Here is a 23,258-nt window from a genome sequence, read left to right on the forward strand (position 1 = left end):
GGGCCCAAGCACTTGGGCATCTTCTACTGCTATCCCAGGCTAAAGCGGAGAGCTGGATTGGAAGAGGAGCAGCCGGCACTAGAACCAGTGCCCATATGGGATGCCGGTGCTTCAGGCCAGGGTCCGCTGCGCCACAGCGCTGGCCCCTGTGGACATATTTTTTAAATCACCACACCCATCTCCTTCTCATTCCTTTTATGGGAATTCTTATTTGATGAAAGAAAATTATAAGACAGCACATATGTTGGTTTCTTCATCCAGGAACCAAAATAATGTTGTTGGGTGAAATAGTAGCAGAGGACTAGGAACCAGAAAACCAAACTGATTCTCAGTTCTGTAGTTCAGGAACTTTGTGATCTTGGCTGAGTCACTTAATCTTATTTGACTCAATATTACTCATTGTTAAGATTTCAATGTTCTTTAAGTTTCCTTAGAAGTTCAAAATGGGGGACCGGCACTGTGGCGCAGCCATCTGGGGAGTGAATCAGCGGATGGAAGACCTCTCTGTCTCTACCTCTTTCTGTCACTCTGTCTTTCAAATAAATAAAATAAATCCTTTTTAAAAAAAGTTCAAAATCCCACTTTACTTCCCTAAGTATTTTGGAGGAAACCATCACTTAACATTTGTGCTCGCAGCCCCTCACAGCTGAAATGCCTAGCCGTCTGGATCTCAGTCACTATATGATCTAGGTTGGCTACATATTTGCACTCTGGTCTTATTTATCTTACCTCCCATCAGTAATCTATGAGTATACATATCAACAGTCCACCTGTTTCTGGCTCCCACCAGGCAAGAGCTGGTGTGTCTACAGTGGATACTTGAGAGTTTGGTAAAGGCATTAATTATAATGGTACTGACAGGATCTAGGGAGACCCAGAAAAGACAGTGCAATATCTTGGGACAAGCAACATGAAGGAGCTGTTACCACACTGAGACCAAAACAGGAAAAGGGAGTGAGATATTACCAGAACTCAAAAGCAGGGCTACCTACTAGAGCTGTGATCGTTGGTCTAGAGATGGAGCCTGTTGGCAGTGATCACACAGGGAGCTAATTAAGGGATTACATATCTCAGCCTCATTTTCCTCCTTTCCTTTAATTTCTGATGTCCCATTTGTTGTCCAAATCCAACCACAGCTGATAAGAAAATAGGAAATGAAAAAAAGGATGCACACCTGCAAAGTGAAGTTAGAATAACACTTCAGACATCGACAAAGGAGTAATTAAAACCTAACAGAAAACCAGACCTGCATAGAGAAGACTCAGTAGGTGTGAGCACCCAAACAGTATCTGGATGATCTGCATGTCCACCGCAGTGGGACAAGATTGAATTGTGATTATAGCTAAGAAAAGTCGGATTCAGTTAATTGTATTGTATTTTGGAGAATGAATGTGTAAGTCATGGAGTCTGTAAAAGGGATATTGAAAAAAGACAGGGACCATGTTAATAGCCATTCGTTGTAGAATGAATGGATAAAGTTGTCGAAATGCCTATATGGATCTTTGCAAAAATTATCCAAACTACCTCTGCAAGATATCTTTAAATTGCAGCCCCTCCCAGATCAACAACACCCCAATATACAGTTCATTTGGGACCCTAATTCTTCCCTGAACTTGATTTCCTTAGAAAACATTCTTGTGTTTTATCTCTTTATCTTCTTCCTCATATGAAGTTGACTCCTAAACCCTTTCCATCTTACAATTTTTCGCTTGTGCTTTAATTTTTTTTTTTTTTTGACAGGCAGAGTGGACAGTGAGAGAGAGAGACAGAGAGAAAGGTCTTCCTTTTGCCGTTGGTTCACCTTCCAATGGCCGCCACGGCTGGTGCGCTGCGGCCGGCGCACCGCGCTGATCCGATGGCAGGAGCCAGGTGCTTCTCCTGGTCTCCCATGGGGTGCAGGGCCCAGGCACTTGGGCCATCCTCCACTGCACTCCCTGGCCACAGCAGAGAGCTGGCCTGGAAGAGGGGCAACCGGGACAGAATCCGGCGCCCCGACTGGGACTAGAACCCGGTGTGCCGGCGCCGCTAGGTGGAGGATTAGCCTAGTGAGCCGCGGCGCCGGCCGCTTTAATCTTTTTTCATTCAGCTTCACGATAATGTCTTGATTTAGGCTTGCTTTGATCATATGCTTGCCCTGTCTTCCTTCCTTCCTTCCTTCCTTCCTTTCTTTCTTAGATTTATTTATTTGAAAGTCAGGGTTACACAGAGAGAGAAGGAGAGGCAGATAGAGAGAGAGGTCTTCCATCCATTGGTTCCTTCCCCAAATGGCCACAACAGCCAGAGCAGGGCTGATTCAAAGCCAGGAGCCAGGAGCTTCTTCCAGGTCTTCCATGAGGGTACAGGGGCCCAAGGACTTGGACCATCTTCTACTGCTTTCCCAGGCCATAGCAGAGAGCTGGATCAGAAGTGAAGCAGCCGGGTCTTGAACCAGCGCCCATATGGGATGCTGGTACTGCAGGCAGTGGCATTACCACAGCCACAGCCCCTGCCCCCTTGTCATCTCTGCTGCTTGGCAAGGTGTTATCATCAGTGAGTAAAGGAGTCAGGCCTATTTTATCCCAGAATTTCAGCGACTAACCCGTCAGCTGACTCCTGTGGAAGTGGTCTTTATCTCTGGCTTAGTGCTCTGTGTATCTATCCAGAGCCCTAAATCTTTCTCTTTAGATGCAGTGTCCAAAATAAATAAGAAATTTCCCTGCGCATAGAGCCCAAGTCTTGTTCTGCTCTTTCACCCTTGGCAGCTGAATCCTGCAAAAATGTCTCTCGAAATCTTCCCTCGTGATTTTATAATCCAAGTTCCCACGCAATATCCTTTGGCGGGCACTTGTTGACTGCTTTTGATCTGCTCCTGATGACAGACAGCCCTTTGGGTGCCTTCACAATCTAGTCCCCCTTCTTTCCGGGACTGCGTATGTCTTTTTCTGTTCCTTGTGGAAGAAGAAGTCCACACCACTAACAGGGCACATCTTTCCTCTCTTCTCTTTCAAAAACAAAAAAAGTTCCTCAATTATCGTCTACTTTTTCCTCCTACCATCGTTTCAAGTGACCCATTTTTCTTTTTTAAAGGTTTATTTATTTATTTGAAAGGCAGAGTTACAGAGAGCAGAGGCAGAGAGAGAGAGAGAGAGAGAGAGAGAGGTTTTCCACCCGCTAATTCACTCCCCAGATGACTGTAACGGTCAGAGCTGTACCAATCCAAAGCCAGGAGCCAGGAGCTTCTTCCAGGTCTCCCACATGGGTGCAGGGGCCCAAGGACTTGGGCCATCCTCCATGGCCTTCCCAGGCCATAGCAAAGAGCTGGATGGGAAGTGGAGCAGCCGGGACTCGAACCGGTACCCATAGGGGATGCTGGCACTGCAGGCGGCAGCTTTACCTGCTACTCATGGTGCCGGCCCCAAAGAGATCCCTTTTTCAATGTTTCCCGTCTGGGGCTTGCTTTCTGCTTTATGCCTCTGATCACCAGAGGAGACAAGCATTCTTTTGTGCTATTACTTTGGGACGTCACTCTTGACACTTACCACTCTCAATTCCTGTGTTGTAGTGGAAATGGTCTGAGTTTGGGTCATAATCCAAAAAGACAATCCAATCCTAAATATGACAATACTGGATGCTGAAATCCTGAAAGATCAAAATTCCCAAAGTCTGGGACCGTGACAACACAGGTAGGTATTGTGATGCTGCAGGTTAAACCACCACTTGGAACATTTGCATTCCATATCCGAATGCCACGTCAAGTTCTGGCTCCTCTACTTCCAATGATCCAGCTTCCTGTGACACACCTGAGAAGGAAGCAGATGATAGCCTGGGTACTTGAGTCCCTGTAGTGCTGAAAATCCAGAGGGAGTTCCTGACTTCAGCCCAGCCAAGCCCTGCCTGTTCCAGGCATTTGGGGAATGAACTAGTGGATGGAAGATCTCTCTCCTCTATCTTTCTATTGTTCTGTCTTTCAAATAAGTAAATTGATCTTGGAAAAAATTATGCAAATATAACTCTGGAAAATATAACAATAAAAAATTCTTTAAAGACAGTTATAAGTTTAAAAGGAATTTGAGAAACATAAAAATATGACAGACAGTTCATAGGACACTTTACACAATCGATAATAACATACATACTTTTGCAAGACTAAACACAGTTGCATGGGTATAACAGTTAGGAGTAGACAAATAGCATTCATAAAGAAAGATCAAAAAGAGAAATATATAAACATATATTACTATGATTGAGAGCTGTGTGCACCCAGTTTTATAACTACAGCCACCCAAAACACTGGAACAATGGACAGATGTCCATGGAGAAACTGATCAAAAATCATGATGATTCACCACCCCCACAGCAATCCCAGGAACACCTAAGAGCTTGAGATGTTTTATCTTTCACAGATGCAAAAAGGTCATCTCTTCATTTATTGAAGATGCTTTGGGGTTTTTATATACATGTACAATGTTTATACCTGAAGTCAATTTTTTGATAATTCACATCCGTGGCGTCAGATTTGCAAAAAATGGGACGACAAAATTAATCTCTCTGAAAGTCCTTGCATGGCTTATACCTCTGTAGTGGAAACATGGTGAGGGTGAAACACACAGCACAGTGAATCACAAAAAATAATGTTGATGAGGGGCAGGCATTTGGCACAATAGTTAGGATGCTACTTGGGACACCCTCATTTCACACTGGAGTGCCTGAGTCCCAGTTCCAGCTCTGCCTCCAATTCTTCTGGCTTTTGCCTAGCCCATCTCTGGCTGTTGTGGGCATTTGAGGAGTGAATCAGTGGATAGAACATCTCTGTCTGTTTGTCTCTCTCTCTCTCTCTCTCGCTCTATTTCTGTCTTTCAAATAAAAAAAATTCTGACAATTTAAAATGTTGGAAAATAAGAAATAAAAAAAAAACCACTCCACAACACATGTGCAAAAGAATCAAAAGGAAAGTCTGACATATGCAAATGCATATGTGGGAGGTGTGCAAGGCAGTCCATAAGAATCCTTTGCTGTTAAGCACCATTAACTACATGCTGAGGCGCTGCCTTGGAATGGACAGAATGGACAGCTGTTTTCTCCCTTTAGGCTGTGACTCTTCTCAGGGCATGCGTTCACACTCATTTCCTATGTGGTTACTGCTCCTTTTGAAATTCCGCTATGACTCGATATTCCCCAGCAGGAGCATTCCCTGTCAAATTTTCCCATCTTGGGTGTTGTGCCTCCATGGTGTTTTGGTTTCGCAGATGCCCATTCCATGTGCATTCACACACAGACCACAAATTGGATGGAAATAACACTGGTGAGCACAGAGAACACCACTGTGTAAGCGCCTTCTTATCTGCTGTGCACACTTTTTTTTTTTTAAAAAAAAGGTTTTATTTATTTATTTGAGAGGTAGAGTTACAGATAGTGAAAGGGGGAAACAGAGAGAAAGCTCTTCCGTCCACTGGATCACTCCCCAGATGGTCGCAGTGGTCAGAGCTGAGCTGATTCAAGCCAGGAGCCAGGAGCTTCTTCCAGGTCTCCCATGTGGGTGCAGGGGCCCAAGGACTTGGGCCATCTTCCACTGCTTTCCCAGGCCACAGCAGAGAGTTGGATCGGAAGAGGAGCAGCTGGCAATAGAAACGGTGCCCATATGGGATGCCAGCACCTTAGGTGGAGGATTAACCTGTACCACAGCGCTGGCCCTGCACACATTGTTTTTAAAACATGCTTATTTATTCACTTGAAAGGCAGAGCTAGAGAGAAGTAGAGAGCTAAAGAGCGAGAAAGAAAGAAAGAAAGAGAGAAAGAGAGTTAGAAAGAGAGAGAGAAAGAGAGAAAGAAAAAGAAAGAGAAAGAAAGAAAGAAAGAGAAAGAAAGAAAGAAAGAAAGAGAAAGAAAGAAAGAAAGAAAGAAAGAAAGAGAAAGAAAGAGAGAAAGAGAGAAAGAGAGAGAGAAAGAGAGAAAGAAAAAGAAAAAGAAAGAAAAAGAAAGAAAGAAAGAAAGAGAAAGAAAGAAAGAGAAAGAAAGAAAGAGAAAGAAAGAAAGAAAGAAAAAGAAAGAAAGAAAGAAAAAGAAAGAAAGAAAGAAAGAAAAAGAAAGAAAGAAAGAAAGTCTTCCATCTACTTGTTCACTCCCCAAATGAGTGGATAAAGCTGGTTCAGGCTGAAGTCAGGAGCCAGGAACTCCATCCGGGTCTCCCAAATTGGTAGCAGGTGCCAAGTGCTTGAGCCATCATCTGCTGCCTTCCAGGGTGTGCATTAGCAGGAAGCTTGGTCAGAAGCAGAGGCAGGACATGAACCCAGGTGTCCCCAGAGGCAGTTTAACCTGCTGTACCACAAAGCCAGTCCCCATCATTATTTTTAAACCAGTCAGTAGCTTTGCTGGTTTTTTCAGTCAAATGTGGCTTTAATTCATTAATAGCTCCTGGAATTTCATCAGCTCGAAGGAATGCCAATGCAGATAAATCATACATTTTTAAGCTAAGATTTTCGTAGTTGCCTTATTGAGTAGCCAATTCTTTCCCTAAAATTCAATTTCCATTCCTTAAGAGCTGTTTTTTTTCTTTCCCCATGAGGATTGCAATTTAGGGGATGTCAGTTCCAGGATTTCAGCATTCAGGATTTTAATCCTCAGGATTCTGATTTTCAGAACTTTCAGCTTTAGGGATTTTAATCTTTTGGATTTCAACATTCAGGATTATATAGGATTGTATCTTTCAGAATAATGGTTGGCACTGAACTGTCTGTTGAGGGTGAGTGGTGGCGTGTGAACCAGGCTGGAAGATCATAATTTGGAATTACTCAAACCATAGACCAGCATGAGTGCCTGACTAGTGGTGAGCCAATCAAATCCTTTAAGGTTTTAGTGATTTCAAATAAGTGTCTGTGTCCTGAAATTGCAGGTAGCGAGGGCGACGTGATCCGGAAGGTGCCAGGGGCCACCTCTGCCTCAGGAGGAACGAGCCTGCCTGTGAATGGAGCCTTCACAGAGAACGCAGTATCAGGGGATGGAGAGACACGTTCTGCCCATCACGTGAAACCTGCCTAAAGCTGCCTTGGCCGCTGGACTTGACCACCCTGGACAGGCCAGTGCTCCTCAGAACCTCTGCTGTGCAGAGAAAGAGAACAGCCTCCCTTCATGACAGGTAAACGCTGTGTTTGGGTGTTGAGGGAGCAGGAAGTTCCAAGCCATGCCCTGAGCTGGCCCGGGGGGTTCCATGACAGTTCCTTAGGGGACACTGTGGAAACCAAGGAGAAAGGCTAAGAATAGCTGTGGATTTTTCTTTCCACGCTGAGCTTCAAAATAAGGTTTCTGAAGAAAGGCTTTGTGGCTAACAAAAGCAAAAACAAAAACTTCTTTGGAAATCGTTGACACAATCAGTACTTACATTAGTCCTTCTAGAAACCCAACTTGTTCTACACTCTTGTTACCATTTTTGCATTCTATTTTGGCTGTATTTAAACTCCCAACCACATAATCATATAATTGCATTTCATACTTTGGTTTTTTTCCTCTCTCTTGTAGTCATGCAGGGAGTGATAAATTGGGCATTTTTTCCCCATACAGTTCTCTCTCCTTTCTCACGGGTGTCAGCTAATTCAATGTTCAACGAAATTCAAATTCAGCAAATATTTATTGAGTGCAAGGTGGTGCTATGTGCTGTATCCTGTAACACTCATGAATTCTTTCAGCTCTCTGAGAGGTAGGCAGCTATTTATATTTGTGTCTGACATACGGAGTGATCATCCCAAAGTTCACAAAGCAAATTGTTGGCAGAGCTAGAAATACAACCTCTACCACAGTCAAGTATAAGATGAAGAGCCAAAAGTATAGGAGCAGATAGACTTGGGGTTTATTTTTGAAAGATTTATTTGTTTACTTACTCATTTATTTTAAAGTCAGGGTAACGAGGGTTGAGGGAGAGAGAGAGAGAGAGAGAGAGTTAGTTTCCTTCTACTGGTACACTCTCCAAATGGCTGCAACAGCCAGGTCTGGGCCAGGTCAAAGCCACGAATCAGGAACTCTCTATATGCATCCCCTACATGGGTGGTAGGGGCCCAAATAATTGATCCTTCTTCTGCTGCCTTTCAAGGTTCATTAGCGCACAGAGGGGTTGCAAGTGGAGGCATTCAGTCTTGGACCAGCATTCTGACATGGGATGCCAGCACTGCAAACTCCTGTGCCACAATACTGGCTCCTAGACTTGGATTTTAATTTTGGTTTGTTATTTGCTGATTTTTGGAACTTCCAACAAATTATTCAATGTCCCTGAGCCTCCGTTTTCTATCCATAAAATGTAATTTTTCTCTCTTGTAGTGATTCACATGGATCATATCAAATTATGTGCTGAGCACATTAGCACAAAGTTGACTTAGGAACTGTTAGCTCCCTTCCATTTCACCAGGAAATACTTGAGTCTTTTAACCATGGTGATTTGTTCATAAAACAGGATTCTAGGGAGCAGATATTATGGCACAGGAGGTTAAATCACCACTTGGGACATCACAGACCATATTGGAGTGCCTGGGATGGAGTCACATCCATTTTCAATCTAGCTTCCTGCTAATGTTCCTGGGAAACAACAGGTGATGGCTCAGGGATCTGGGTCCCTGCTACCCAAGTGGGGTTCCTGGCTCCTGGCTTCAGCCTGGACTATCCAGGACTGTTGCAGGCATTTGGGAATGAACCAATGGAGGGAAGATTCTCTCTCTCTCTCTCTCTCTCTCCCTCCCTCCCTCCCTCCCTCCCCCTGTGTTTTTCTCTGTTATTCTTTCAAATAAGTGATAAATAACTTTGAAAAAGAGATTTCTTTTTTTTTTTTTAATTTTTGACAGGCAGAGTGGACATTGAGAGTGAGAGACACAGAGAGAGAAAGGTCTTCCTTTGCCGTTGGTTCACCCTCCAATGGCCGCCGCTGCAGCCGGCACACCGCGCTGATCCGATGGCAGGAGCCAGGATCCAGGTGCTTTTCCTGGTCTCCCATGGGGTGCAGGGCCCAAGCACCTGGGCCATCCTCCACTGCACTCCCTGGCCATAGCAGAGAGCTGGCCTGGAAGAGGGGCAACCGGGACAGAATCCGGCGCCCCAACCGGGACTAGAACCCGGTGTGCCGGCGCCGCAAGGTGGAGGATTAGCCTATTGAGCCACGGCGCCAGCTTGAAAAAGAGATTTCTATTACATATTAACTCTCTCTGAATACTGTTTCACATTTAGACACTTGTACCACATGCTGTGCTTCAAGTCATAATATTTAGTCATTTCCTTATTGATAAGACTTTTTGGCCAAGAAAGAGCAGAGGTCAATGACTGTGAATTCTCAACATGAAAATTCATAGAAGAAAGTCAACACTAAATTATTTTGTGATTTTGTCCAATGAGGATGGCAAGGTGAGGGTCTGCAGACTTCCAAGAAACTTGGACGTTGTCAGCCACTGGTCACCGAATCAACAATCGTATGCACCTATTTAGGCTCTATACACACAAGACACTATTCTAGGGGCTGGCTCTGCAGAGTGATCAAGACAGTCCCTGTGTGTGGAAAGGGATGGGAGCAACATGACTGATCCCTGCGTTGCACTCTTGTGCCTCTTACAACGCTTATCCTTCTTGGTGCACCAATTATGTTTTTGTACAGCTCAGCAAAGGGTGATTTTTAGATTATTTTGGAAAATGTATTTGTTTATTTATATATTTGAAAGGCACAGCTGGAGACAGAAGAACAGAGAGAGAGAGAAAGAGAGGTAGATTTTCCATCTGCTGGTTCACCTCCCCCTGGCACATGGCCACAACAGCCAAGTCTGGGCCAGGCCAAAGCCAGGAACCTGGAACTCCACCTGGGTCTTCCATGTGGGTGGCAGGGGCCCAAGCACTAGGGCCATCAACTGCTGTCCTCTAACCCTCACCCCAGGGGCATCAGCAGGGATGGGATGATTAATCTGGGATGCTTAACCCAGCATCTTAACCTACTGTGCCACAATACAGGCCCCATGATTTTTTATGTTCATAAAGTGACCCCATGTAGCCTGCAAAGTCTAAACTATCTGCCATCTGGCCAGCCTTGGTTAGGATGTGGTGCCCAGAAGTTCTTCTGTTGGAACCTTAATTCCTAATGCAATGGGAAGTGAAGTGGAGCGAGCTTTAGGAGGTGTAGGTCATGGGGACACCCTCCCATAGATACACGGATATTGTTTTTCATGGGACTAAGTCAGTTCTCCTGGGAGTGGGCCAGTTGCATTGGGAGTTTGGGCTGCTTTCCTCCCTGCCTCTCTGTTTGTCTGACTAACGATGCCACAGCACGGGCCACTGCAGGAACACAGGCAACATACTCTGGGATTTCTCAGTCTCCAGAATGGTGAGCCAAATACATTTTCCTTTATAGATGACCCAGGGTATGGAATTCTTTTCTGGTAGCACAGAATGGACATGGTTCTCTACAGAGAACATTTGCTGACTTCTGATTCAGAGGGGCTTCTGGCACTCATCAAGACCCACTGCACTGTATGACTGTTCTAGTCCTTTGAACTAATACTTGGTTATTCATTGGAAGCATTATTCAGTTACTGGGATAATCCAATCATATTAGAAGCTTAGTAGTGATGATAGGGCAAGGGTAGAACTTTTGTATGCATTTTGTAAGACAGCAGTGCTCATCTGCAGGTCACTGGACTGTAGCTTTGGTTTCCTGGCAGGCTCCCTCTCATTCGTGCACCCCTGTACTTCCTTACCTTCTTGCTTGGCCAGGTGTCTCCTACCTGCTCACTCAGGGTCATGGCTTTTGGAAACTTCCTAAAGCCTTGGTCTGCTGACTCTTACCGCCCAGGGTCACTCCATTGTCAGCCTCTGTAAACTATGGTGTGTGACAGTCAGTACCCACCCTAAGCTCACAAGAGGCTATCCTGGTATCACCCTAGTGTAGGAGAAGCTGTGCCAAACCAAGCTCCATTGCACATGATCAGCAGAGCAGTACGGCTCTAGCCATGACTATCCTGGCTGGGGTGTCTGCAGACTAATGCCAGCCCTTCTTTCTCTGATTTATTGTTGGATCTGGGCCGAACACTTAGCTTTTGAATGCCTAAATTTCCACATCTGTAACATTAAGATAATGCCAACTTTCATTTCAGCTTCTGGGAATAGAATTAAACTGTATATGAACACTTATGTTCCCATGGAAACAGTCATGTCAGGTATCTAGCCTGCCACCAGAGGCAATACATTATTTATGATCGGCACTTTCAAAAACTCCTGATTGTCACAGTAATAAAAGATTCTTACAGGAAATCCTGGGGATATACTTTCCCATTCATTTGCATTCATTATTTCGGGTGGAGTTCATTTTTCTGCTCCAAACCAGCAGAACAAAATCAATTAGCACATCCCTGAGCTGCTGAATCAAAAGCAACATAAAGTACTCCCGCAGTCTGGGCAAAGGGCAAGGAATAGCTGGGCTTTCCGAGGGCTGATTAATAAAACCAGGGAAGAGTCAATGGACGTGCTTTTCTGGGTAGAGAGGACTCCAACTCGGTCGGCACCATGGAAAGGAAGTAGGCATGTTTGGCAGATCTACCAAAACCACAGTTGCCGTAACACTGTTGCTGCTATTATGGGAAATTTTCAATATGCAAAAAAGTAGGAAAATACAGGAATCATCCACATTGTTGTCATTTGCAAATAACCAATATTCACATTTTGGATTATAGCCTTCCCACCTTTTTTCCATACTTACATTTTTTACAAATATTGTTTTTAACCTGCTTTTTTCATATGCAAACATTTTTTCCAAGCCATTAAATGTTTTCTCAGAACGTAATTGTCTGAATATGCTGTCATACAGATCAAACAATTTATTTAACCAACTCACAATTAGGAAACACTTGCATTGGGGCATTCAGCCCTGCGGTTAAGGTGAGGTTAGGATGCCCACATCCTGTTTCGGAGTACCTGGGTTTAATTCCCAGTTTGGGCTCCAGACAGACTCCAGGTCCCTGCTAATACAGAACCTGGGAGACAGTGGTGATGGCCCAAGGAATTGGGTTTCTCCCACCCACATGGTACTTGGATACAGTTCCTGGCTCCTGGTTTCAGGCTGTCCCAGTTCCAGTTGTGGTGGCATTTGGGGAGTGACTCAGTAGAAGGGAGCTCTTTCTGTCTCTCTGCCTCTCAAATAAATACATTTTTAATAAAAAAATTGAGATTATATCCTGAATTGTCTTTTAATTAAAATCAACTCCTAGATCAACTCCTAGATCACCTTCATCGCCTGTCAGAGTGCCTAGGTTCAAGTCCCAGTTCTGCTCCTGATTCCAGCTTCCTGCTAATGTGCACCTTGGGAGGCTGTGCTGATGGAGCAGGTGGTTGGGTCCCTGGCAACCTTGTGGGAGAACTGCATTGGTTCCCAGCTTTGGCCTGGGCTGGTCCTGCTTGTTGCCAGTACCTGGGGAGTGAGTCGGTGAATGGGAGCTTTTCCTCTCTGCTGGTGGGTCTGGCTGTCTCTTTTGCTCAAATAAATAAATATTATTTTAAAAATTCTCATTAAAGTTTTGTTTTTCCATATTCTTTGGCCCTTACATATGAATCTTTGCCGAAAATATTATTTTCTTTCTTGATCTTAGTGGGCAAATACTTCTTTCTGAATTTTTTTTCTTTAGCTGTAACACTGCTCTCTTCATTTTGATTCCAAATCTATTCTTATTGCTCACTTTTAATAATTTTATTCTTGTTTACTTTTTTTTGTTGTTTGTTTCTTTGAAAGGCAGAGAGAAACACAGAGAGAAAGACAGAGACTGACAGAGATGTCCCATCTACTGGTTCATTCCCCAAATTCCAGGAGCCAGGAACTCAATCCGGGTCTCCCGTGTGGGTGGCAGGGACCCAGTGACTTGACCCATCATCTGCTGCTTCCCAAAGTGCACATTATCAGCAGGAAGATGGAATTAGGAACAGAACACAGGCACTCTGACATGTGCATCTTAACCACTGTGCCAAATGCTCTCATCTTGATAATGTTACTTTTAATTTTCTCTTTTAATAAGAGGTTTATTCCCTAACTCAACAGATCACGAAGATTTTTTTTGTATCAAGATACCATTAAAAATTTGTGAAGGATTTTGAAGAAATTTTGTTCATGTGAATTACATCTGTTTCTATTTACTATATTAGAAATAGAAGCTGAGAAAATGTAAAAATATTTAGTATTTCCCTTTGAAGTGATAATACAAAGCCTATCTCAAGTTAACCCAAACAATGTATTTTAATATTGAGACAAATTTGGTGGCAACAGTGGCATGGCTTTACATCTTTGCAAATCTCTTTACCGTGTGGCCTAACAGAGGCACCTGCACCCTCCCCTGTGCTCTGTGTTGAAGCTGTTGCCATATGTTTGGTTGAAGCCCGTGAAGACAATCCTGTCCCCCAGGGACCTATAGTAGGAAAGGACAAGCTCGCTTCTCGGCCTTTCGGCTAAGATCAAGTGTGGAAAAGGCAGGAGCTAGCTGAGCACTTGAGAGGTCTCAGGAACTCATGGAGATCCTCTGCCTACACTTGGGGAGCAGCTGACCCAAACTAACTCTCACTGCTGGAGAGTCTATTTATGCTTCATGTTCCCTTTTCCTAAAAATATGGGAACAACAGTACTGCAGAGTGGTATGAATGCTAACACGAAAAATGCTGTAAGGGTCAGCGCTGTGGTGGAGCGGGTAAAGCCACCACCTACAGTGCCGGCATCCCAAATGGGTACCGGTTCGAGTCCCGGCTGCTCCACTTCTGATCCAGCTCTCTGCTGTGGCCTGGGAAAGCAGTAGAAAATGGTCCAATTCCTTGGGCCCCTGCACCCACATGGGAGACCTGGATGACACTCCTGGCTCCTGGCTTCGGATTGGCTCAGCTCCGGCCCTTGTGGCCAATTGGGGAATGAACCATCAGATGGAAGACCTCTCTTTCTCCCTCTCTCTTTCTCTTCCTCTGCCTCTCTGCAGCTCTACCTTTCAAATAAATAAATAAATCTTTAAAAAAAAAAAAAACAAGAAAAAGAAAAGTGCTGTAGTAACAAGTGGTCTACACCTGTTCAGAAGCCAGGAAAACGCATCCTTGCAGGTTGTTTGGGAGAGAAGTTGCTGTCCAACATAATGTAACTACTAAAGTAGGTGATTCTTTCCAAGAGGTACCTAAATTTCACATTTAATCACTGTAGCTCAAAATTGGGATTTTTCTATACAAACTTTTTTTTAAGATTTATTTTATTTAGTTGAAAGAGTTACAGAGAGAGGTAGAGACAGAGAGAGAGAGATCTTCCATCTGCTGGTTCACTCCCCATGTGCCGCAATGGCTGGCACTGCCCCGATCCAAAGCCACAAGCCAGGAGCTTCTTTCGGGTCTCCCACATGGGTGTAGGGGCCCAAGAACTTGGGCCATCTTCTACTGCTGTCCCAGGCCATAGCAGAGAGCTGGATCGGAAGAGGAGCAGCTGGGACTAGAACCAGCGCCCATATGGGATGCCGATGCTTCAGGCCATGGCTTTAACCCGTTGTGCCACAGCACCAGCCCCTATACAAAGTTTAAAACTTTTCTCCAGTGTTTTGGTAAAAACAAGAAGTGTGTGTGTACACGTGCAGAAGGGTAAGATGTGAATTTTGGCTCAGTTTCACAATGGAGATATATTTCTATGAAGCCTCACTGCCTAGTTATCTTGGACTTCTACTATCTGTAAAATTAACTCATCCTTTTTTCCTTGGAAGTGTTGAATGTGTGTCCTTTTAACTTAGCAGAGTCAGGAATGGAAGCGCAGTGGTCTTCCCTTTGTCCTTGGGGGATGTATTCCAGGACCCCACTAAAAGCCTGAAAGCTTGGCTAGTACTGAAGCCTTCATGTTTTTCCCTAATCAAGCTTAATTATAGTTTGATTTACAAATTAGGCACAATCTGATATTAACAACTCTCAATGAAATTGAACAGTTATACGTTGTAATCAAAGCTGTGTGTATGTGGTCTCTGGTTCTAAATATCTTGCTGTATTATACTCACCCTTCTTCATGATGATGCGGGATGATATAGTGACTTTGTGAACAGCATCACCACTCTCCTGCTGTAAGACCACTATTAAGTAAAATCTGAGTTAATTGAGCAAAAGCATTGTGATACTAAGACAGTGGACCTGACCATTGAGATGGCTGATAAATAATTAACAGGTGGGTAACACACACTGCTTGGATACACTGCACCAAGGGATGATTCGCATTCTGGGCAAGGTGGAGCGGGATGTCATGAGAGTTCATCACACCACTGAACACGGAGCATAGTTCAAAACCTATGAAATGTTTATTTCTGGAATTTTCCATCCAATGGTTTCAGACTATGGCTGACTGTAGGTAGCTGAAGCCAAAATCACAGATAAGGGAAAACTATCATTGTCACTTGCAAACGTTTTAAGTTATTTGGTAAAGGTTTCCACAGTAGACCTCATAGTGGATTCTGCATACTGCAACTGATCCAATAGGAGACATACAGTGGTCATTATATGATGTATTCTGCAACCGCTTTGCTTGCTGTGCTGGTGGGTGTGTGCATCCTTCCAAGGTCTGTATCACAAAGGTGGACAAGCTACCCCGTCTAGCACAGTGACTTGGCCTGTAGAGCATGGATGACACAGGAGAATCCTGTCCTTCATCCCCACACAGAGGTCCTGGAGATTACCCACGCTTGTGAGAGCCTCATGCCGGTGATGCCTGTGTCTGGCAATAGTGTCTCTGCTCTCAGCCTTTGAGGGCCAGGGGTGGAAAAGGACACAGCCGTTTCACTCTGATCTCCCCCAAATTCTGGACTGAGTCTCAGCATGGCATCCCATGGGCTTGAAGCCTGGGTTTCAGAGACACTGAGTTGTGCCTGCATTCAGTAAGTGCAGATAATGGTCTCTGGGGCTGGGTGGGGAAAAGGTGGGAATGGATGTGAAAGTGCTTGAAAAACACTTTGAGATCTATGTAACTGTAAGACGTGTGTATTATTTTTAAGTGCTTAAAACCTCCTCCGTGTGAGGCATTTTAGCGAGCATGGTCATTCCAGGCCTGCAGAGATCCTTCAGCTGCTTCTATGAGGTCAGCTCAGAGGAGGGTCCACGCTGGTTGCTTCCCAAATCTCTTGTGCTAATCCTCCCTGCAGAGTGCCCGGAGCTGACAGTGGCTGCAATCCCCCCTTGTGTCATCACTCAAAGGTACAGTCTGCTACTAAACTCTTTCGTCTCCCTATGTAATCTGGTGGCTTGCCCTGTCATGCAAGAGTAATTGCAGCACTCACTGCCATGACTTTATTTTTCCAATCATTTATACTCCTTTGACATCTAAAAGTAGCGAATAAAATCATGGAAACTTTGGGAGAATATAGCAAATGCTTCAGTGTCAGATCCAACATCCAAAAATCCATCAGTTATTTTCCCCCCCTGTAAAGTAAGCAGGGCCTCAGCACTCAAATGATCTTTGAACTTGGAAATCGGTTCTTGTGTGAAACCTTGACTTCTTTGGTTCGATTTTATTCCAATTGCTCCACTAAAGGAAAGGTCACCTAAATTTGGAAAAGACAACAGATTCTAATTGGAACAATCTGATGCTGGCTAGATTTTATCAGAAAGGTCAAAGTACGTTATTCCATCCACTTAGCAGCATTTGTACACGCTTTTACCACCACAGCACACCAACGTAAAAGAACAAATAAAAGTTGGATCTTCAAGAAATGAGGCAATCATCTTTTAAAGGATTCGACTTTGATTGCTTGTCTCAGCAGATTTCTCGGCTTGCTTTGTGCAAATATTTTAGGCTGTGTGCACCTCATTTTCTTTGTTGCAGTAATGGAACAACTTCCCCCACGGGTCTATTAGAAGTGTTGTTTGTTGCAAAAGAAAATGTCTGCGAAGCACTTAGGGTTTCTAGAGATAGCTGGGTCCTGCATTAAAGTGACTTCATTTCTACAGAGCCAAGGTAGAATGAGTTGGGTGACTGGGCTGAACAGGAGCCAAGACAGAGGAACTTGGAAGGAGATCCAAGAAACCTGGGCTGGAGCTGCAAAGACTCCTGGAGCTGCCACATTTCCTGTGGCAACATGAGGCTGATGGAAAACATACAATTCATACTCTTCCTTGGTTTCTATGGAGAGCAGAAGTCAGGTCCTGATTATGGCCAAGAACTAGACAAAAGCTTTCAGATATCCTGTGGACCATGGCAACTTAGTGTCTGTATTAGGACACATGAGATAAATATTTTAGGTGTAGGCATTCATCCTAGTGGTTAAAACAACAGGTAAGACACCTGTGTCCCCACATTGGAGTACTTGGGCTGGACTCCTGGTGCTGGCTTCTCACTCCTGCTGACCTGGTGATGGCTCCAGTAGTTGGATCTCTACCACCCACACAGCAGACCCAAATTGAATTTCTGGCTTCTGGACTTTGACGTGGATTGGCCTGACCCCAGCTGTTACTAGCAGTTGGGGAGGGGACCAGCAGATGGGAGCTCCATCTCTCTCTCTTTCTTTCTGCCTCTCAAATAAACACAGAGAAAAATATTTTAGCCAAATATTATAACCCAGAACATCGCCCATAGATTGCTATTTAAATATAAACTAATGGATTAATTTTTTTTCTAGTGATATCAGCTTGAGGCTTTTGACTGGCTTGTAATGGAAATGTTCATGCAGTGTTCAACCCAATCAAGGTTTATTGGGAGTTTATACTTGAGCGCGAGGGAGACAGCACTGCATACAACCGGCTCTCTGACCAGAGCTGAGTGGAGATCTTTTATTGGATTGGGGAGGTGTGACTGTGCACTCTTGGTCTCCAGCCTGTCCCCCTTGGCATGCAGCTCTTAGGTTTGTACCCTGCTCAGTGTTCTAGGCAGGTGTGGTTGGTTCTTTTGCACACAGCACACTTAAAATGGTGGCATTCTCACTACTGCCTCCCCAGGAAGGTCATCTGTCTGTCATATTGGGCTATTCTGGGCATGTGCGTGGGTTGGGGATGTCCCTACAGAGGCAGCAGGGGGTCTTCTGTGGTTAGTGTCCAGCTCCTGATTGGTTTGGAGCTGGGTGGAGGAAGTTGTGGTCAGAGATGGACAGGGTTCTGCCTGGGAGACAACAGGGCTTGCTTTTGTGAGTCCTGTTTCTACCCTGACTCACACTAACCATATACAAATGGCCAAGGATTTCTCTGAGAATTATCAATTTATTTATTTTGAAAGGTAGAGTGACAGACAGACAAAGATCTCCCATCTGCTGGTTCACCTACTAAACGCCTGCAACAGTTGAGGCTGGGCCAGGATACAGCTAGGAGCGCAGACCTCAACCTGGGTCTCTCGTGTGGGTGGTATGGACCCACCCTCTTTAGCCATCACCTGCTGCCTCCTGGGTCTGTGTTAGCAGGAAGCTGGGTTGGAAATGGAACTGGGACTCAAACCAGGCCCTCTGATCCAGGAGGTAGGTGTCCCAAGTGGCCCCTCAACTCCATGCCAGACACCCGTCCAATATTTTTTTAAAAAATCCAGTATCATTTTCATTTTTGTGACTTTTCTTGCGTATCTGCATGGAAATGTTGAATGTGAGAGGCTCTTTAAAAATTCCATGAAAATGAATATTTTGGGAAACAAACTATGTATAGATTTCAAAAATTGTTGCAACAAAATAAACATCTTTTAATCCCATTTTCTACAAAATTTGGGAAGCACATTCACACTGTGAAATTACTGCCACGTTTCTTTCCTATTGCTAGGACTATCGCTGAGTGAGTTTTGCACTACAGCAAAGTAACAGCCCGAGTGGTCATGTCCCCACCATGACTCTGAGAGGAAAAGGGAGACCGCATCCCAGTTTAGAGTCAGGGAAGGAGGGCGGGAGATAGGGAGGGCTGGTGAAGCTGCCGCCTCCGTAGCTGCAGCTGCAGTTGTTGCGATAAAGACAGGAGGAAGCAAGCCAGTCATGGTTGCAGGCCTTGAGGTTCTTGATCTGCAAGCAGGAGGGGAAAAGAGCAACTTGGAAGGTTCTATCAGCAGTTTCTTTTCTTTTTTTAAAAGATCTATTTTTTTTTTTTATTTGACAGATAGAGTTAGACAGAGAGAAAGGTCTTCCCTCCATTGCTTCACCCCTCAAATGGCCGCTATGGCTGGCGCTGCGCTGATCCGAAGCCAGGAGCCAGGTGCTTCTCCTGGTCTCCCACGCGGATGCAGGCGCCCAAGCACTTGGGCCATCCTCCACTGCCCTCCAGGGTCACAGCAGAGAGCTGGACTGGAAGAGGAGCAGCTGGGACTAGAACCCAGTGTCCACATGAGATGCCAGCGCCACAGGCGGAGGACTAACCAAGTGAGCCACAGTGCCGGTCCCCAAAAGATCTATTTATTTATTTGAAAGGCAGAGTTAAAGAGAGGCTGAGGCTGAGAGAAAGAGAGAAAGTCCTCCAACTACCCGCTCACTCCCCAGGTGGCTGCAACCACTAGAGCTGTGCCAATCCAAAGCCAGGAGCCAGGAGCCAGGAGCTCTTGCAGGTCTCCCACGCGGGTGCAGGGGCCCAAGGACTTGGGCCATCTTCTACTGCTTTCCCAGGCCATAGTAGAGAGCTAGTGCTATCGAAGTGGAGCAGCTGGGAATCGAACCAGCGCCCATACGGGATGCCGGCACCACAGGCAGCGGCCTTACCCATTATGCCACAGTGCCAGCACCCAGTAGTTACTTAAGAACAGTTGAACAGTGATAGAAAACATGAGCTAGTCTCTGTTCTCCAGGGTTTCTAGCAAATAAATAAATAAAACAAACAAAAATACCCACAAAAACCCAAACCAAACCCACAAAAAACTTGCACTGCTCTGTTAGACAGGGTGACCACACGAGGAATTTGGGGTGTCTCAAAGGGATAAGCTTGTACAGCCTTGAGGGCATGAGTCTTTCTATCAGAATCTTTTTTTTTTTAAAGATTTATTTAGTTTTCTTGAAAGTCAGAGTTACACAGAGAAGGAGAGGCAGAGGGAGAAGTCTTCCATCGCTGGTTCACTCCCCAATTGGCCGTAGCGGCCAGAGCTGCGCCAATCCAAAGCCAGGAGCCAGGAGCTTCTTCCAGGTCTTTCATGCGGGTTCAGGGGCCCAAGGACTTGGGCCATCTTCCACTGCTTTCCCAGGCCATAGCAGAGAGCTGGGTCAGAAGTGGAGCAGCTGGGACCTGAACCGGCACCCATATGGGATGCCAGCACTGCAGGCGGCGGCTTTACCCGCTGTGCCACAGCGCCGGCCCCAGAATCTTAAGGAAAAGACAACTCAGTTACGGGGAATTGCAGAAAAATCTCCATGTCTGAACTCCTTTAAAGGGCTAGTTCTAGGATTCTTTTCTAACCTGAGAATGTTTGCAGCATGGAGGGAGCTGGCTGTTCCGCGTAGCCCAACAGCACTTGGCTAGTGATGCTTCCTTCCTATCAGCATGTTTCCTTCTTAGCGATAGCCTGGATTCCCTCCTGAACTGCTCTCAAGAATGAACTCGGGGAAATGAGGTGAGGGACGTAAGGGCACTCATTGTATTACCATACTACCTCACAATCTTTGCTTCATAAATTCACGGTTTGTGATAAAGGACTCCAGTGTTGTGGCATGGTGGGTTAAGCTCCTGCTTGCGACACCAGCATCCCATATCAGCACCTGTTTGAGTCTGGGCTGCTCTGCTTCTGATCCAGCTCCCTGCTAATGCGCCTGAAACAGCAGTGGAAGATGGCCCAAGTGCTTAGACTCCTGCCTCCTGTGTGGGAGTCTTGGCTGCAGTTTCTGACTCTTGACTTTGGCCTTTGGATGGAAGATTCTCTCTCTCTCTCTCTCTCTCTCTCTCTCTCTCTCTCTCCCCCCCCCGCCTTTTCAATAAATATATAAACCTTTCAAAAATTAATAATAAAAAGTGAAATATATAGAAAAGAACTTGATTAACTTTCTCCAAAGAAGCAGAAAGAGCAAATAATGAATAAAGATTTCCTGTGTTTCCTTTCAGGGGTATGTTCATTAGGGGACTAAAGAATGAAACTCTTCTAGCATAATAGCACAAAGCCCTGGTGGGGAGGCATTTGGGGCAGCAAGGGGAACGTTGTCTCTCCTAGTTGGCTCTCTGCCTCTTAGCAAGGCAGCCCCTGGTGGGTTCCTACTGTCATGGTGGACATTGCTTTCTCAAGACCGCCTGGAATCCCAGCTGGACGTCCTGTTGCGTGTTAGGTTAGGCTCAGTGGCTGAGTGGAGGAGGTGTTCCCTGATATCCCCTGTGGTGCTGCCCCCAGGGCATGGGCTGCTGGAACTTAGCAGTGGCTGTAGAACAGTTCTCACCCTGGAGCCCATCCCTGCGTCGGGATGGAGGTTGGGAGGGGGCATCACACCCTGGAGAGGGGCAGCAGCATGAGAGCTGGAAAGAATGCCAAAGAAAAAAATTTTACTATCTAGTTGCAACAGATTATGTTAACAAATGCCAAAGGAACAGTGCGTCTGAAACTGCCCTACGTCCATTTATTCCGAAAATGCAAGACTCTTAGCAGTCACATTGCTTCCTCAAGTGTCCATGTATTTGTCTCCCGTGGCATCCTTGTTTGTGGGCCAACAGCAGAGGGAGCTCCCCCAAACTAAGGAGCAGTTCACACAGCCCATGCTCTGTTTTTCCACAATCCTACCAGTCACAGGTACCCGGGCTGTGCAGTAATGTGGTCTTCTCTGTAAATGATGCATCCAGTACTTCATCTGGAGACACTGAACACCTCACTGTTTATCAGGAAGTAAGCCTTACAATAAGGGCCAGTAGAGACCCTTGAACACACATTTTTAGGATGAAAAGAAGGAAATAATTCCAACTGGAGAAGAAAATTGCACCAACAGTAACAATAAGAATAATGGTTGCTATTTGTTCAACTATTCAGTTAGATCTCAAATGTCTATCAGTGCTTTATTTTGAGATGGAAATGTTATGTATCAAATGGAGAATTTATTTATGTATCTTAAGATTGTTCTCATTTATTTGAAAGGCAGACACACATGGAGAGGGGAAGGAGAGAAATAGCGAGACAGAGGGAGAGAGAGGATGAGCTCTATTTGCTGGTTCACTCCCCAAATGCTTGCAACAGCCAAGACTGAGCAGGCTGAAGCTAGGAGCCAGGAACTCAATCCAGGTCTCCCCTGTGGGTGGGAGGAGCCAAATACTTGGGACTTCTTGTGCTGCCACACAGTGTGGACATCTGCAGGAAGCTGGAGTTGGAGAGCGGAGCAGGAACTGAAACCCAGGCAATCTGATATAGGATGCTGTTGTCCCAGGCAGCTCACCTGCCCCTAGACGAAGGAGAATTTTAGGAGAAAATGGTTCTGTATCAATGTCATTATTGAATGAATAATGAATTTGCAGTAAGGTGTTTTGTAACCGTCTTCATCTCAACTTCTTCACTTTATGAAGACAGTGATAGTACTTGTGCGTTGCATATTTTATAGGATAACTGCAAATAAAAGTGCATAGATGCAGAGAGAGCATTTGGCACAGTGCTTTAGATGCCATTTGGGATGCCCACACTCTGTGTTGGAGTGCTTGGTTTTGAGTCCCAGCTCTGCTTCCAAATCCCTGCTAATGCACACTCCAGGAGGCAACAGGTGATAGCTTAAGTAGTTGGGTGTCTGCCACTTACATGGGAAACCCTGTTTGAGTTCTGGTTTCCTGGCTTTGGGCTGCTCCAGCCCTGGCTGTTGTGGACATCTAGGGGAGTGAACCAGCAGACAGGAGACATTTCTCCCTGTGTTTCATATAAAAATAAATAAATGAAAGAAAAGTGTATAGAAGCACTAACCTAGTCCCCGATAAGTGCAGTGGGAAACCGCAGTGCAGTGTTGCTGTGTATACTGACCTTGCCAGCAGGTCTTGGAATTGGCTGTGTGTGTTGAAATATGTTGCAGAAGCATTTTTTAGGTGAATTTAGGCTTTTAGAATTGATGGCACACTTTTATTTATTCAAAATGGAAGTCATTGAAACAAGCACTATTGGATTGTGATCAATTCAGCTGAGTTTGGTACCCAGAAAACCACTTGTACTGTGAATGCCAGGCTAGAAGGAGAAAAACAGTGACGGAGTTAGCCAGACCTCTGTCCTCAAGACCCTTCCAGTTTAGTAGAGGAGATGGCCGTTTAGCCAAAGGACGAGTGTAATAAGAGACTTAATAATAAAATAGTGGGGTAGCATGGAGAGCATACAGACTCCAAGTGCGAGGATCAGAGAAGGAAATCCCATTGATGGTAACACCAACAGCGAGTGTAACAGCTGTGAGTTTTAAGGCTCTATT

This window comes from Oryctolagus cuniculus, chromosome 3, assembly GCF_964237555.1.
Source record: "Oryctolagus cuniculus chromosome 3, mOryCun1.1, whole genome shotgun sequence".
In the NCBI taxonomy this organism is placed as follows: Eukaryota; Metazoa; Chordata; class Mammalia; order Lagomorpha; family Leporidae; genus Oryctolagus; species Oryctolagus cuniculus.